The 15,616-nt window shown below is 37.7% G+C and overlaps 1 protein-coding gene and 1 pseudogene across 8 annotated transcripts in view; one reads left to right on the top strand and one right to left on the bottom strand.

Moving 5' to 3' along the window:
• The window catches only part of ATXN2 (ataxin 2), a 101,819-nt gene that overhangs the window by 34,304 nt on the left and 51,899 nt on the right, over positions 1-15,616 (top strand). The window lies entirely within an intron of this gene.
• Positions 5,221-11,040, bottom strand: LOC139176826 (E3 SUMO-protein ligase NSE2 pseudogene; annotated as a pseudogene).

The following is a 15,616-nucleotide window of genomic DNA, read 5'->3' as shown; positions in this document are numbered from 1 at the left end:
TAGTTGCCCAACACTGGAAGCGCAGAGTCCTAACCGCTGAACCACCAGGGAAGTACCAACAAGTCTTTTTTAGTAATTGCCTTTGGAGTTCATCTTACTTATGCCTGCTAAGTTGCTTCAGTTGTGTCCAACTCTGTGCGACCCCATAGACAGAAGCCCACCAGGCTCCCCCGTCCTTGGGATTCTCCAGGCAGGAATACTGGAGTGGGTTGCCATTTCCTTCTCCAATGCGTGAAAGTGAAAAGTGAAAGGGAAGTTGCTCAGTCGTGTCCAGCTCTTAGCGACCCCATGGACTACAGCCTACCAGGCTCCTCCATCCATGGGATTTTCCAGGCAAGAGTACTGGAGTGGGGTGCCATTGCCTTCTCCGTTACTTATGCCTAGGAGCACAAAATTATTTATACTTAAACTGTTGAAATATTTCACTGTTTTAAATTTTAAAATTGACTTGGATCATAAATCAAAAGGAAAAATAAAATTTTAGTTGAGTTTAGCACTTAGCACTCTGGGAAAAAAGTATTGGCTGCAACAGATGTTCCCTGATCTGTTGGGTACCAGGCCATTTAGCTCGAAACCATTCATAACATGCTTTTTTAGTATTCTTAAAGAGAATTGACATTTCCTAAGTTTGAAAGGATAAATACTACTTGAAGACATTTATGTCCCATTCATTGATCCTTGTAAAAGATCAGTGTAAAAGATTGATCCTTGTAAAGGATCGTTGTAAAGGATCAATCAAGACTAACTAAAAAGTTAGTCGTTAAATTTTTATTATTTTGTTTATTATTTTATTATGCCTTTATTTCTTAGGTAAATTGTGTTCATTGTAGAAAGCCAAGAAAATCCAAATCAGAGCAATAGCTTTGATAGTGTTCAGTACATTCATTAGGGGATGCATGTATTTTACTATATACATAATAGTTTACTTGATGAGAACATTGAGTAGTGGAGTAATTTCAGGTATTTTATTTAAGGACTGTAGGAGTTTAGTGAATTATATAATTGTGTCCAGTGTATAGTGTTCTGAAAACAGTATCAAGTCATATGTTTAGGATTTCAGTTCTCTTAGTCCTGATTCTTAGCACTATCCTGGCAGAAGTTGCATCTATAAAAGTATTGTTTTGGAGATTCTATTACTGTAGAGAAAACTTTAAGAATAATTAATTGGCATGATTTATTGTTGTTGTTCAGTTGCTAAGTCGTGTCCAACTCTTTGCAACCCCATGGACTGCAGCACGCCAGGCTTCCCTGTCTTTCACTATCTCCCTGAGTTTGCTCAGACTCATGTCCATTGAGTCATTGATGCTATCCATGTCATCCTCTGTCGCCCCCTTCTCCCCTTGCCCTCAACATTTGCCAATATCAGGGTCTTTTCCAGTGAGTCAGTTCTTTGATCAGGTGGCCAAAGTATTGGAGCTTCAGCATCAGTCCTTCCAATGAATATTCAGGGTTTATATCCTTCAGGATGGACTGGTTGGATCTCCTTGCAGTCCAAGGGACTCTCAAGAGCCTTCTCCAACACCACAGTTCAGAAGCATCAATTCTTCGGCACTCAGCTTTCTTCGTGGTCCAACTCTCACATCCGTACATGACTACTGGAAAAACCGTAGCATTCACTATATAGACCTTTGTTGGCAAAGTGATGTCTCTGCTTTTTAATACACTGTCCAGTTTTGTCATAGCTATTCTTCCAAGGAGCAAGTGTCTTTTAATTTTGTGGCTGCAGTCACCATCCACATTGATCTTGGAGCCCAAGAAAATGAAATCTGACACTGTTTCCACATTTTCCCCATCTGTTTGCCATGAAGTGATAGGACTGGACGCCATGATCTTACTTTTTTGAATGCTGGGTTTTAGGCCAGCTTTTTTGCTCTCTTCTTTCACTGTCACCAAGAGGTTCTTTAGTTCGTCGTCACTTTTCTTCCATTAAAGTGGTATCATCTGTGTATCTGAGGTTGTTGATATTTCTCCTGGCAATCTTTTTCCAGCTTGTGATTCATCTAGCCTGGCATTTCACATGATATACTCTGCATGTAAGTTACATGATGATTTATTAATTATGAAAATTAAGTCATTTAGTACTGCTTTTAGATTAACATTATTTGTGTTAAACACATACTCAGATTTCTAATCTCCTTGAGTAAAGGAAGGTAGGACGTAAGCAGTGATTCTTCGTGCTGGTTTCACATTCTAGTCACCCATGGGTTTAAAAAAATACCTAGTGTTCACTTTTAGAGATTCTGATTTCATGATATTTAGCCTGGGTGAGGCTCTGAATGTTTGATTCTGAGGTGTAGTCTGGCATGTGAGCCATGAATTTCATGTGATAAGATCCTAGGAATGGCTGTGTTCTGGAGATCTTGAGGATTTGTACTCTTTCCTTACCTCACAGTGTCTCAGAATTGTACAGTATCTTGAAAAGTCCCAGTTGGTATCAGTTTGATACTACTTTTCTGCATTTTAAATGGGTAGATGGTTGAGGGTGTTTTTTTCTTTTAGAAATAATAGAAATGAATGAGTGATAAGAACAAAACTAGTATTACATTGTAGCTTCCTAAAAGAAGAGGGAAATTTATTTCCTTTGTGGGTTTTTGTCTTGTAATAAATAGTACTGTTAAAATCTTAAATTGGCAATATGTAACTAAAATTCAAGTGTCAATTCTATGTATTGGACTCTATGCTAAGTATTTTATGTGCATTTTTTCATTTAATCATCATAGCTTCTTTCTAAAGTGGGTATGATTATTATCCACATGTTGTAGGTGAGGGAACTGAGACATGGATTAATTAACTTGATGAAATGAGGACACAGACCCAAGTGCTATCTAACCCCAAGTCATATTCTTAAACATTGTCCTATAGTGACATAAATTGTGTGTCTAATTTATTATTTAGCTGAGCTGAATCAGAATTAATCTGAATTTACCTTAAAGAATTTCTCCACAAACAATACCAAAAATGGAGGGGAAAAAAAAAACCTCAGGCAGTAGAAATATGCAGATTATTATATTGTTTGAAAATTCTTTTCCTTTTTAAATCTCTTTATTTTGGGGGAAACTTTAAAATTAGTAAGATGCGTGTGGCTTTTAAGTTTTTAATACTAACTACATTGATTTTAATAAGGTTTAAAAGTTGTCTTTCATATACATATTCAAGTGAATAATAGGCCTAGCAGTAATTGATATCTTAGGGAATAGTGAATAAGTTTCATCTGATCTCTTGAATGTTGTATATATTCCAGTTTGACTTACGGGCAAAAGGAAGAACAACTTTGATCTTGCAGGCTGTTCCTTTTGTACAAGCATAACTAGGAGAGACTGTCAAATTATCACTGGAGAATTAGTGTGTGTTTTACATGAATTCCAGTGCAGACGGATCCTGGGATGCTCTCATTTTCCTCTTCTCATTTTGCATCTGTTTTTAGAGCATTCAGCTGCCTTTTTATCTGTTTACCTTGGAATTGGCATATTATTGCTACTTGATTTTTACATGGTTTTCCTGTCTTTTTCCAACATCCCTTTCTCATCTCTTTTTTTTCTCTTCTCTTCTTACAGTTCCTTTATTCATTTTTTTAAAAATTTAGTACCCTAACTCAACTGTGTTTTAGTTCTATGGCTTCTCTTTACTTCCTTTCGTACTGTTCTCAGCCTGTAGAACAGGGATCAGCAGACTTAAGGCTTATGGACCAAATCAACTCATCAGTAAATAACGTTTTATTGAAACACAGTTAGGCCTATTTCGTTCATGCATTGTCTCTGGCTGCTTTAATGTTGTAGTGATAAAGTTGAATAATTGTATTAGAGACTATATGACTTTGAAAACTAAAAAAAAAATTTACCGTCTGCCCCTTATAGGAAAAGTTTGCCAAGTCTAAAACCTAGATCATTTTCCCTACTGCATATCAGCTGTTACGGTTATTCAAAAATACATATTGTACTGGCTGCAGTGAAATAAAACAATGTATTTTGTTGTAATACTCATCCTTTGACTCTCATCTAGTACTGTGTAATTTCACATGATTCCTTATGTCAGGTTAGATTTAGTCTTAAGAATGACTTTTGCTTGTCAGCTCCTTTGTTACAATAAGTAAAAAATAATAAATAAAAAATAATAAATGAGAAAATTGGTTATCTTGAATTCTTCTAATTACTATTCTGTATTCCTTTCTTACCCAAACTTGTTGACTCTCATTTTCTGCTGACTCTGCATCCCATTGTTGTCTTTTTTTTTTTTTTTAACCATTTATTTGGTTGTGTCAGATTTTAGTTGCAGGACATGGCTCCTTTCGTTGTGGTACATAGGCTTCTCTCTAGTTGGGGCGTGTGGGCTCAGTAGTTGCAGTGTTTTGGGCTTAGTTGCCTGAAGCATGTGAAATCTTAGTTCCCTGACCGGGAGTTAAACCTGGGCCACGGCAGTGAAAGTGCCGAATCCTGACCACTGGACCACTAGGGAATTCCTGTGTTCTTTGCTAACTGTTCTTAACACATGTAGTCACTTATATACTCTCATAATATCAGCTGCCAACCACATACAAGCCTCCTCTCGAATGTCTCTACATCATTTCCCTTATAGTGTGTTGTATTATATTTAGATGTTTCTGTCTCCTCCATTATGCTTTGAGTTCCTCGTGTACTGTATGTTTTTCATCCTTGACGTCTAGTATAGTGTTCTGTCACATAGTATGGTCTCAATATAAATGTCTTTTGAATGAATGAAATTAGAGGCTTCACATATTTTTAAAGGAGCACTGTTGCATGCAAAGAACAGGAAACATATAAATAGTCTTAATGTCTACAGCCAGGCAACGAATACTTTTTGTGCTCTGGAATGTATTCATTGCTGTGCTAATTGCTATAGACAGTACAAAGAAATTCATATTCTTGGTCCCTTTTGAGAACTTAGGGATGCTGTATACCTTTACACAGAATTTTACATTTAATTCTGTGGTATTTCCTAGGAAATTCACATACTTCATGTGAATCCTAGCTCTGCTCTAGACATTTTTAGAGTTGGAGATACCAAAGCATGTGAAAGAATTCAGGAAAAATGGAAAGTTGATAATCAAAGTTTTATTTAAAATTATAGAACACTTAAACAATATAGTAGGTTTGAATGTGTATTGGGACATAGAAAAATGCTTTCAAATATACTAAAACCTTTGATTTTTTACCCTAAAGTGTGCTACAAAGCCAGTCAAAGTACTTGGACAAGCATCACTCTCTACAGATGACTGGGGTAGGAGGTAGGCTGTGGAGTTGCCTGCAGGGGTTTCCTAGTTAGATTGGCAATGTTTTTCTTGTTGTGGCTTTCAGTTGCCCTTCTGAGCACCTCTTCCTGGCTGAGATCAGACATTCTCACATCTGTGTGGCTACAGCCAATTTTCAGGCAACAGGCCTTTTTCTTCCTTTTGTGCTTAGACTCTATCATGCCAGCAATGGCTTCTTCTTTGTAGGTGTGGCCACGTGTTTTATTTTTCACTGGTTTCTTCATTTCCAAGTGTGTAAATGGGGCAGATGAAGTCGGTCTGACTTTGAGTCACAATCATCTTCATCAGCTCCTTCTGTGCCATCATCCTGTCTGCTTGAAGACCATATTGCTTCTTTAGTTCTTTCAGCTGTTGTTTAAATTGTACATATTTTTCATTATTTTGAAAGTCTACATCAGAATTCTTATTCTGTAAAGCCAAAAACAACTTCATTAATAATTTTAGATTGGATATTTTTTCTGGACATCTTCTTTTACATGGTTTATTGTACAGCCTTTAAATAATGGTTTAGTTGCAGATCCATCATTGCAAATTCAACCATTGCTTTATCCATACTGTACTCACTATTCACTTAAGTATAAGTTTTCATGAGATCCAAAGGAATGCTAGAAGCTATCCTTCCCAAAGCTGATGCAGGATTGAAAGTTTTTCAAGGAGGAGAGTGCAGATTCTCCACTCCTGAAGGATATAAAACCAGTTGAACCTGAACTTGAAGTGGAATTACCCCTGCATCTTGAAATTATTATGTGGCTGCCCAATGTAGCTGCATCTGGTTGTGCCCGGACTTCCCACACCCAGACCCTGGCTCCATTCTTAATTCCCTTCCCATGTCAGAAAGTTGAAATTGGTGGCATTAAATCCCAAATAAAGCTCAGAGACATAAAGACTTGTGTCTGTTGTAGTAGTTGGAGTAATTCGGGTTGTGAATGGGTAATGAGAGAACAGTGAGAAATAAAATTGTCTGGATTATTTTATTCTGGTGTTGAACTGTTCTGTTTTCATGTGATCATCCTATGTGTCTGATAGGGTGAGGTCCTCTGAATAACAGTGGAATCTTTTCTGAAGTGCATGACATTAGGAATGCCACGTCAGTCCAGGAAGAGGCAGGTCCCAGAGCAGCATATGGCCTGCAAAGCCTTAGATTCTGAGGAATCCAATGTGTTTCAGATTCATTCATGTGTGGCACTCCATTGTGGTGGGCTGGCCACACAGCCTTGCAGCTGAGTAGGCATCTTGGAGCAAGGAGTACAGAAGGTTCTGTAGCTGAGCAGCAAGTGCTAACATTGGACAGGCAGGCAGGCAGCTCTAACACTGGGCAAGTGATGGGGATTGACAGCCTGCCTTTTTGGCAGGAGGGAGGATAGGCCCTGTGGTAGGTAGGCAGGTGGGGTGATAGAGGCAAGTGTTTTTATGGCTGTCTAGGAAGCTGATTGTCTTGGGCCTATGGCCATTGGAAGTAGGTTTGTTTTTTGTTTTTAAGGAAGTAGGTTTTCTGAGTCAATCCGTGTTCTAATAGTCTTCTGTTAAAACTGTACCATTATAAGGTTTACTGCCTCAGCCTTGCTGTAGGCAAGTTAGAGAAGGATGTATGTCTGCTGGGTCCAAGTAGTAAATGGAGATGAATCAGCATTTACTGAGGCCAGTATGGAGGTGGTACAGAGATTGAGATTAAAAAAATTAAACAGGTATAGTGGAACAGGTGATGGAAAACTTAATACATAGGGTAGTTTGAGGTACATAATAGGGAAGTATTGCATGTTATTTCTTTGTATGTTTTTGGAGCATACACAAAGTATCTGCTGTATTGTTCATGTTTATAACTCTTCTATATTTATAACTCTTCTATATTCCTTGAAAGGAACCTACATCTGTTCTCCGTAGTGGCTGCACCAGTTACATTCCCAGCAATTGTGTAGGAGGGCTCCCTTTTCTGCACACCCTCTCCAGCATTTTTTATTGGTAGACTTTTTGATGATGGCCGTTCTGACCAGTGTGAGGTGGTTGCTCATTATAGTTTTGATTTGCATTTCTCTAGTAATTAGTGATGTTCAGCATCTTTGCATGCCTATTGGCCATCTGTATGTCTTCTTTGGGAAAATGCCTATTAAGGTCTTCTGCCCATTTTTTGTTTGGTTATTTGTTTTTTTGATACTAAGTTGTGTTGAGCTACTTGTATATTTTGGAAATGCAGCCCTTGTCAATCTCATTGCAAATTTCTCCCTTCCTGGGGGTTGTCTTTTCATTCTGCTTATGGTTTCCTTTGCTGTGCAAAAACTTAAAGGTTTGATTAGGTTCCATTTGTTTATTTTTGCTTTTATTTATATTTCCTTGGGAGACTGACCTAAGAAAAACGTTCCTACGATTTATGTTAGAATGTTTTGCCCGTGTTCTTTTCTAGGAGTTTTATGATGTTATGTCTTACATTTAGTTTTTGAGCCATTTTGAGTTTAATTTTGTGTATGGTGTGAGGGAGTGTTCTAACTTCATTGATTTACATGCAGCTGTCCAGCTTTCCCAATACCACTTGCTGAGGAGACCGGCTTTTCTTTGTTGTATAGTCTTGCCTCCTTTGTTGAAGATTAATTAACTATAGATGTGTGGATTTATTTCTGAGTTCTCTATCATGTTCCATGAATTTATATGTCTCTTTATTTGTGCCAGCAATCTCCTAGTAGGTAATTCAGACAAGTCCAGGACATTTTCAGGAAGACCATTTACTTGATAGTATTGTGTGTAAGACTAGAATACTCAGTTACTGTCTGGTTTTAGTTTTGTTTTTTCTCTTGGCCTGCACAGTCTCAATGGAATCTTATGAATAGCGAATATATTAAAACTAGTAATAAAGCCAGGCAATGAAAGAATGTGGATGAATTGTCTCCACCTTTAATTTCTGTTCCATCTGACTATAAATAGAAATTGTTGCCTTTTTTTTACCTGGATCAGACCTCACAAAGAGTTTTAAGTGAGCATGTGCACTTGAACAGTTCTTCTAATTTATTAGAAAAGAACAGTCTGAATCTGTAATATGTTTATCTGCCAAGGACACAGAATGGTGTTTGTATAGATGTTTAAGAATTGGAATTAGCTTTTTCTTAACCTATTTCCAAACACTTTTGTTATAGGCTTAAGAGTTAGTTGTTGTAAAAAGACTACTGTATTGCCTAATAGTATTGGAAATACAGTTCCCACATTTTGTTTTTAATTCTTAAATATTTCTGAATTTACGTGGGATTTTTTTCTGCTACATTTTCTGCAAAAGCCCTTTCTTTCCCTTTTCCTTTCTCTTTAACTTTTGAGATGAAAACAGTACCTTTTATTTTTAAAAACTGCTCACACAAAATTAGATAATTTCATTCTTTTGGACAGCACAAACTAAAGGTTCTATTCACCCCTCAAAAGGGAGTTCTGAACCCGGAGCCTAATGGGGAAGCTGAAAACAAAGTGTTCACCTCTGGATGTCACTGCATCAAGTGTATCTTTCTGTTGAGGTTTTTGTTAGAATTTATCTTCTCTCTTTTGGAGATAGTGTTATCTCTAATTGATTTCTATCAATTAGAAATGTAACATTCTGTGGCATCTAATACCTTGTTTCTTTAAATACAACAAGCCTCACAAAGTTGCCTTCCATTTTTCCCTTGTTCTTCTGTAAGTTACATTAACCTGGATTTGCTGTACAATTTGGTGTGCATTTGGTCCAATGGAGTCTTGACTACTGATCTTCATTCAGATCTTTCAAAGGAATCTGGTTTGTAGGTTTAAATTTTTTTTCCCTAATAACTTGGTTGATATTTTGAAGTCAGATATCCATTTCAGCTCAATTTAATTTAGCTAATTTAATGTTTTAAGAAAATTACTTTTCAAATGTTAAATTCCTAATTATAGTGCCTTTTATGTTATATAATGGGCCTAGTAAAACTAAGGTGAAATATTTTATCTTAAAAATATTTTGCCAGAGTTTTAACTAGGGAATCCCAATTTTTTCATGTCACAGCAGTTTATTAGTAGGGAAAATAAGAACTACTACTTATTCATTTATGGCTACACTGAACAGCATGTGGGATTTTAATGCCCCAACCAGGGATTAATCCCATGCCCCTTACAGTGGAAGCCAGAGTCTTAACCACTGGACCACCAGGGAAGTCACCAGAACTTAATATTTAGTAGGATATATTTTCTCTCAGGGATATTTATCTCATTTTATCATAGTATGATAAAATTTAATGATTCATTTTATATAGGAAGAATATGAGGTTTCTTCATTATTGATGCAGTCTGGTACAAGCTGGTGCTGCCTAAATGAGCTACTGGGTCCAAGTGCTTTATTCAGACTTGTGATCAAGTATATTGTAATATCAAAAGGATTTGTATGGTTGTTTATTGTGGAAGCCCGGTTGTCCTGTGCATGTTCTGAATGGTGTACTGATTGAGATGTCTGTCCTGTTTTTTAGTCATATTCTAGGCTTTTCTGTTGGTCTCCTTCAGAGGAACAGAAACATAAATTAATTTGCAGATTATATTTTTAACAAGAACAGAACTTTGGTATTTGCTTTTCTGCATCAGTTTATTCTTTCCAGACTTTGGTCAAAGGGGTATCTGGGTCAGATCTCAGAAAAGAACAAAAGAAAATGCTTTGGGTGGTTTGGTTTGATTCTAACTAGAAAACCATAGAATCTCTTTTAATATTTTTAATTAATTTTTGCACAAGGAGTGATGTTTAGACTGAAAATAGATACAGTATATCTGCTTTTCCTTAGAGTGGCTTGTTGCTCAGGAAAGAACTTTTTCAGGGGGTTACTGTGTTTCTTAGAGCTCATTACTGCTGCTTTTCCTCTCCTGTATTTGTACTTTTGAGGCTGATATCTTTGAGCTCTCTTGCCTACTTAAGCTATTCTGATAGTCTCCACATTGGTTCTCTTGCTAAAGTTTGTCGTTTCTTCTTCCTTGAGTGGTAAATTTTCTTTGAGTTATAGGACTCAGAAACTGAAGATCACAGTCAAAATAACTATTGCTCTATGCTATATAATTTTGTTGTCAGACATTTCATCCTGTGTTAAAAAATCTACAGTGACCACTGTTGCTTATAGAAGAAAGTTGAGATGCTATACCTTGGCATTCAGGGCCCTCCTCAATGAAACTTTTCTTTTTCAACCTCACCTCTCATTATTCCCCAATATTAATTTGCTTCTTGACCTAAGTGGCATTTTCTGCATGCTAGCCATTCATATCTTCATCTTTGAGCTCAGTTATCTCACTGCTGAATTTATTCTCCACTCTGAATAAATACCTTTCTTCCTAACTAGAATTTTAGATACTTCTTCAAGACCAAGCTCAAATCTCCTTTCCTCTTTGGAGTCTTCGGTGACCTTTCCTGCTCACTGTGGTTGTCTTTTTTATTGTCTATGTCAATGACTTCTATACTTTTAATTTTATTTTCAGCACAGAGTAGTTCCCCCCCCCCCCCCCCATTCCCAAGGAAATCTCATGCTGAGTCCCACTTACAAAGTAGTGGTCGGGGAGGGGATTGGGAGTTTATGCTAGAATCATATTTATTCAGCTTTTGCTGTCTGCTGAGATACCTATAAGAAATTGGATTTCATGGAGCACAGTTGGAGAATCAGTTGTCTTACATCATGTATTGAATACTCAGCTTTACAAAGTAGTGTCTTTTGTCTCTCTCAAAGCATTATAACTTTCTGGAGTTTAGAAATCATGTTTATAGAACCTAGGGATGTGTATGCCCTGTTGTATCTTAGCATAATGCCTTACGGATCCATAGTAGGTACTCAACATATGCTTATTCTTTGAACTGATATTTTTAAAGTTTTATATATTTTTATACACACTACACCCAAACCAGGGAAAAACTAGTAGGTTTTGTTTTTCTTACATAGACATTAACTGGTAACTATCATTCATTTCCAGGAAGCTCAAGAAAACAGTTATTCCTAGCCAAACTAAAAGTAACTTTCCTATAACATAACATATTCAGAGTATATTTTTCTGACAAAACGTTACTTTTAGTAGGCATTTTAATACCCTTTTGAAATACAGAAAACAAAATCCCAAGTTTTACTTTGAAAACAAGGCCCAGATGATTCTGGTACAGGTGAGAAAAGTTGGAAGCACAGGTGAAGGAGTAAAGTATTAAAATATGCGTGTGGGCTATTTTGAAAGTCTTTTAAAAAAATTAAGTTGGATTAGTTGCTCTGTATGTTAGAAATGTATACATCAGTTCAGTTCAGTCGCTCAGTCGTGTCCGACTATTTGCGACCCCATGAATCGCAGCACACCAGGCCTCCCTGTCCAACACCAACTCCCGGAGTTCACTCAGACTCAGTCCATCGAGTCAGTGATGCCATCCAGCCATCTCATCCTCTGTCGTCCCCTTCTCCTCCTGCCCCCAATCCCTCCCAGCATCAGAGTCTTTTCCAATGAATCAACTCTTCGCATGAGTGGCCAAAGTACTGGAGTTTCAGCTTTAGCATCATTCCTTCCAAAGAAATTCCAGGGCTGATCTCCTTCAGAATGGACTGGTTGGATCTCCTTGCAGTCCAAGGGACTCTCAAGAGTCTTCTCCAACACCACAGTTCAAAAGCATCAATTCTTCGGCGCTCAGCCTTCTTCACAGTCCAACTCTCACATCCATACATGACCACTGGAAAACCATAGCCTTGACTAGATGGACCTTTGTTGGCAAAGTAATGTCTCTGCTTTTCAATATGCTATCTAGGTTGGTCATAACTTTTCTTCCAAGGAGTAAGTGTCTTTTAATTTCATGGCTGCAGTCACCATCTGCAGTGATTTTGGAGCCCCCAAAAATAAAGTCTGACACTGTTTCCACTGTTTCCCCATCTATTTCCCATGAAGTGATGGGACCAGATGCCATGATCTTTGTTTCCTGAATGTTGAGCTTTAAGCCAACTTTTTCATTCTCCACTTTCACTTTCATCAAGAGGCTTTTCAGTTCTTCTTCACTTTCTGCCATAAGGGTGGTGTCATCTGCATATCTCAGGTTATTGATATTTCTCCCGGCAATCTTGATTCCAGCTTGTGCTTCTTCCAGCCCAACGTTTCTCATGATGTACTCTGCATATACGTTAAATAAGCAGGGTGACAATATACAGCCTTGATGTACTCCTTTTCCTATTTGGAACCAGTCTCTTGTTCCATGTCCAGTTCTAACTGTTGCTTCCTGACCTGCATACAGATTTCTCAAGAGACAGGTCAGGTGGTCTGGGATTCCCATCTCTTTCAGAATTTCCCACAGTTTATTGTGATCCACACAGTCAAAGGCTTTGGCATAGTCAGTGAAGCAGAAGTAGATGTTTTTCTGGAACTCTCTTGCTTTTTCCATGATCCAGCGGATGTTGGCAATTTGACCTCTGGTTCCTCTGCCTTTTCTAAAACCAGCTTGAACATCAGGAAGTTCACGGTTCACGTATTGCTGAAGCCTGGCTTGGAGAATTTTGAGCATTACTTTACTAGCGTGTGAGGTGAGTGCAATTGTGCGGTAGTTTGAGCATTCTTTGGCATTGCCTTTCTTTGGGATTGGAATGAAAACTGACCTTTTCCAGTCCTGTGGCCACTGCTGAGTTTTCCAAATTTTCTGGCATATTTAGTGCAGCATTTTCACAGATCATCTTTCAGGATTTGGAATAGCTCAACTGGAATTCCATCACCTCCACTAGCTTTGTTCGTAGTGATGCTTTCTAAGGCCCACTTGACTTCACATTCCACATGTCTGGCTCTAGGTGAGTGATAACACCATCATGATTATCTGGGTCGTGAAGATCTTTTTTGTACAGTTCTTCTGTGTATTCCTGCCACAAATTTTTGGATTTAAATTTGTATCTGTGAAAAATAGTATGAAATCCACAAATTTTGGGATTTAAATTTGTATCTGTGAAGAATAGTATGAAATCAACTTTGGTTCAATTTGAAATCACATGATTAAAAGATATCACACCTTAGAGATTCACAGATTTTTGTGTTGACCAGGGTAAAAATGAAGCCCTTTCTACTTTTGGGTCACAAAACTCCTTTTCCTTGTTCAAGTGCCCTAGAGGCAAAGATATGATTAGGTAGTTCCGTTTGGAAAAATGACATTCTTTTCTACCAAGGTAAGAAATTATTTCAAGAATTATTCAGAATTTTGAATAAAATGCAGGGTGCAGGTGTTTGGCCTATTGTTCTTAGTTAATTTTGTTGTGTTGGTCCGTCCTGTTCTGCAGGATGTTGTTAGGTGTTGGCTTGCCAGTGTGTTCACCTTTATTGTCACGTCTCCATCTTATAGAAAGTCATGGTTTTATCACTCTTGGCTTTTATTTTATTTGCCCAAAAGCCTTGTGTCCTGCGGCATGTGGGATCTTAGGGGGTGCATGTCCCAACCAGAGATGGGACATGTACCCCCTACAGTGGAAACACAGTGTACTAATCACTGACCTGTCAGGGAAGTCCCTCCAAAGATTAAAGCTTTTAAAGACAGGTGTTTGATTGAGGATTTTAGCTTCTGGGACAGGAACAGATTATAAGCATGGAAGGCTCTGTTGTCTGTTTGAGGTTGAGGGGGTGGGAAGTGTGCTGCTGAGACAGATCCTAATTTCCTGTCCTGACCCTATCCCGTGTGAAGTCAGGATGGACTTGTGTCTTGTTTCGAATGTTTTACAGTATTAGTTCTTCCTGATTCATTCTCTCCTTACGTTTCTTTTTAAAGTTGAGATTTAACTGACCTCAGTGGATTTAACTTCAAAAACTTGAATTTTGTGGTTCTTTAACTCCTGTCACATGGTGTATCAAATAAACCACTTCCAACATTTTAATTGTTAAATAGTTCTGCTTAATAGGCCCAAAATTATGATTAGAAAATAGTTGTGGATATTCAGAATGACATTATCCACTTCTGCATTTTTGTCTGATTTATAGGCAAGTGCTGTTGTGTGATTTATTCTGCAATATAACTTGATATTTAGAACAGAGAGGTTATACACACTTGGAATGCATTTACGTTTCACATAGTTTTATGACTTAGACCCTTATATCTTCAGATACTAGTTTGCAAATGGTAGATTTTGAAAAATTTATTTTCAGGTTCATCATTTGGAACGAACACTATTCCTGTGAAAATTTAGCTCTGTTACTTCAATACTGTTAATTTCCATCTTATTTTAGCAACCTGCTTTCATGACTTTGTCATCACTCGTAACTGCTTCTCTTCCAAAATCTACTACTCTTGACTATGGCCACCTTCACATTTACACCTACTTCTTTTCTTGCCCCTCACAGGGTTCTCTGACCCTTCCCTGGCCTTCTATTTTTAAACTCTCTACTGCTTTAATTAGGAAAAGGAATGTGACTGGGAAAATACCTTTGTGGTGCCGGTTAGTTAGGAATGTAGAGTTTCTAGCTCTTCCCAGAGCTTAGGCTCTACCAGACCCTTTTCTAACCTGTTTCTGCAACCTGATGATTATCCCCTGCAGTCGTTACTCTGTGTACCTCATTTCTTTTATCCACAGCAGAGTACTTTTTTTTTTTTTTCCTGCTTTTAAGAACACATAGCCAGTGTTCTTAACCTGGTTCCATGGATTCCCCATGGTTCATGAAGATTCAGAGCATTCATGAACTTGGATAGAAAAAAATATTACATCTTTATTTTCATTAAATTTTTATTGAAATTTAGTGCTTCCTTCCATTATTAATGTAGACAACAAACCACTGCATTATTTGTAACTTCTGCACCTATAGAATTCAGTTAATTTCATACCACTTGTATAAATTTGAATATTTTTATGCTTATTACCTCTAAAATTATAGTAGGTATTAGATTTGCTATTAGATCTTACTGTTTAATGCATCAGTAAAGAACCATATATATTAACTGTGGCACAGATTGGGTTTTTCAGATTTTGATAACTGCATTTCATTATATTGCATTACGACCCCATGGACTGTAGCCTGCCAGCCTCCTCTGTCCATGGGGATTCTCCAAGCAAGAGTACTGGAGTGGGTTGCCATGCCCTCCTCCAGAGGATCTTCCCAAATCAGGGATCAAACCCAGGTCTCCCACATTGTAGGCGGATTCTTTACCATCTGAGCCATCGGAAACATCATTATAATTGGTCTCCTGTGGTTTTCTATGTATTTTTTGCATTTAAATTTGTAAGCTCCCCATATGCTGAAGGGATCCATAGATCAAAGAATAAAGGTTAAGAATTCACTAATCTAGAGACTCCCTGTGTCCCATTTCTCTGCAGTCTTTTCTTTTTTCTCTCTCTTGCCTAGGACAATGCCTCCACTTGTCGCCTTGCTTTTGTTGTTCTGTTCCACACACCCTGAGCCCTTAGTGTGTTCACT

The sequence above is a fragment of the Bos indicus genome, chromosome 17 (assembly GCF_029378745.1).
Source record: "Bos indicus isolate NIAB-ARS_2022 breed Sahiwal x Tharparkar chromosome 17, NIAB-ARS_B.indTharparkar_mat_pri_1.0, whole genome shotgun sequence".
Classification (NCBI taxonomy): domain Eukaryota; kingdom Metazoa; phylum Chordata; class Mammalia; order Artiodactyla; family Bovidae; genus Bos; species Bos indicus.
Note: the sequence above shows the minus strand (reverse complement) of the source record. Positions and strands in the feature narration are given on the sequence as shown.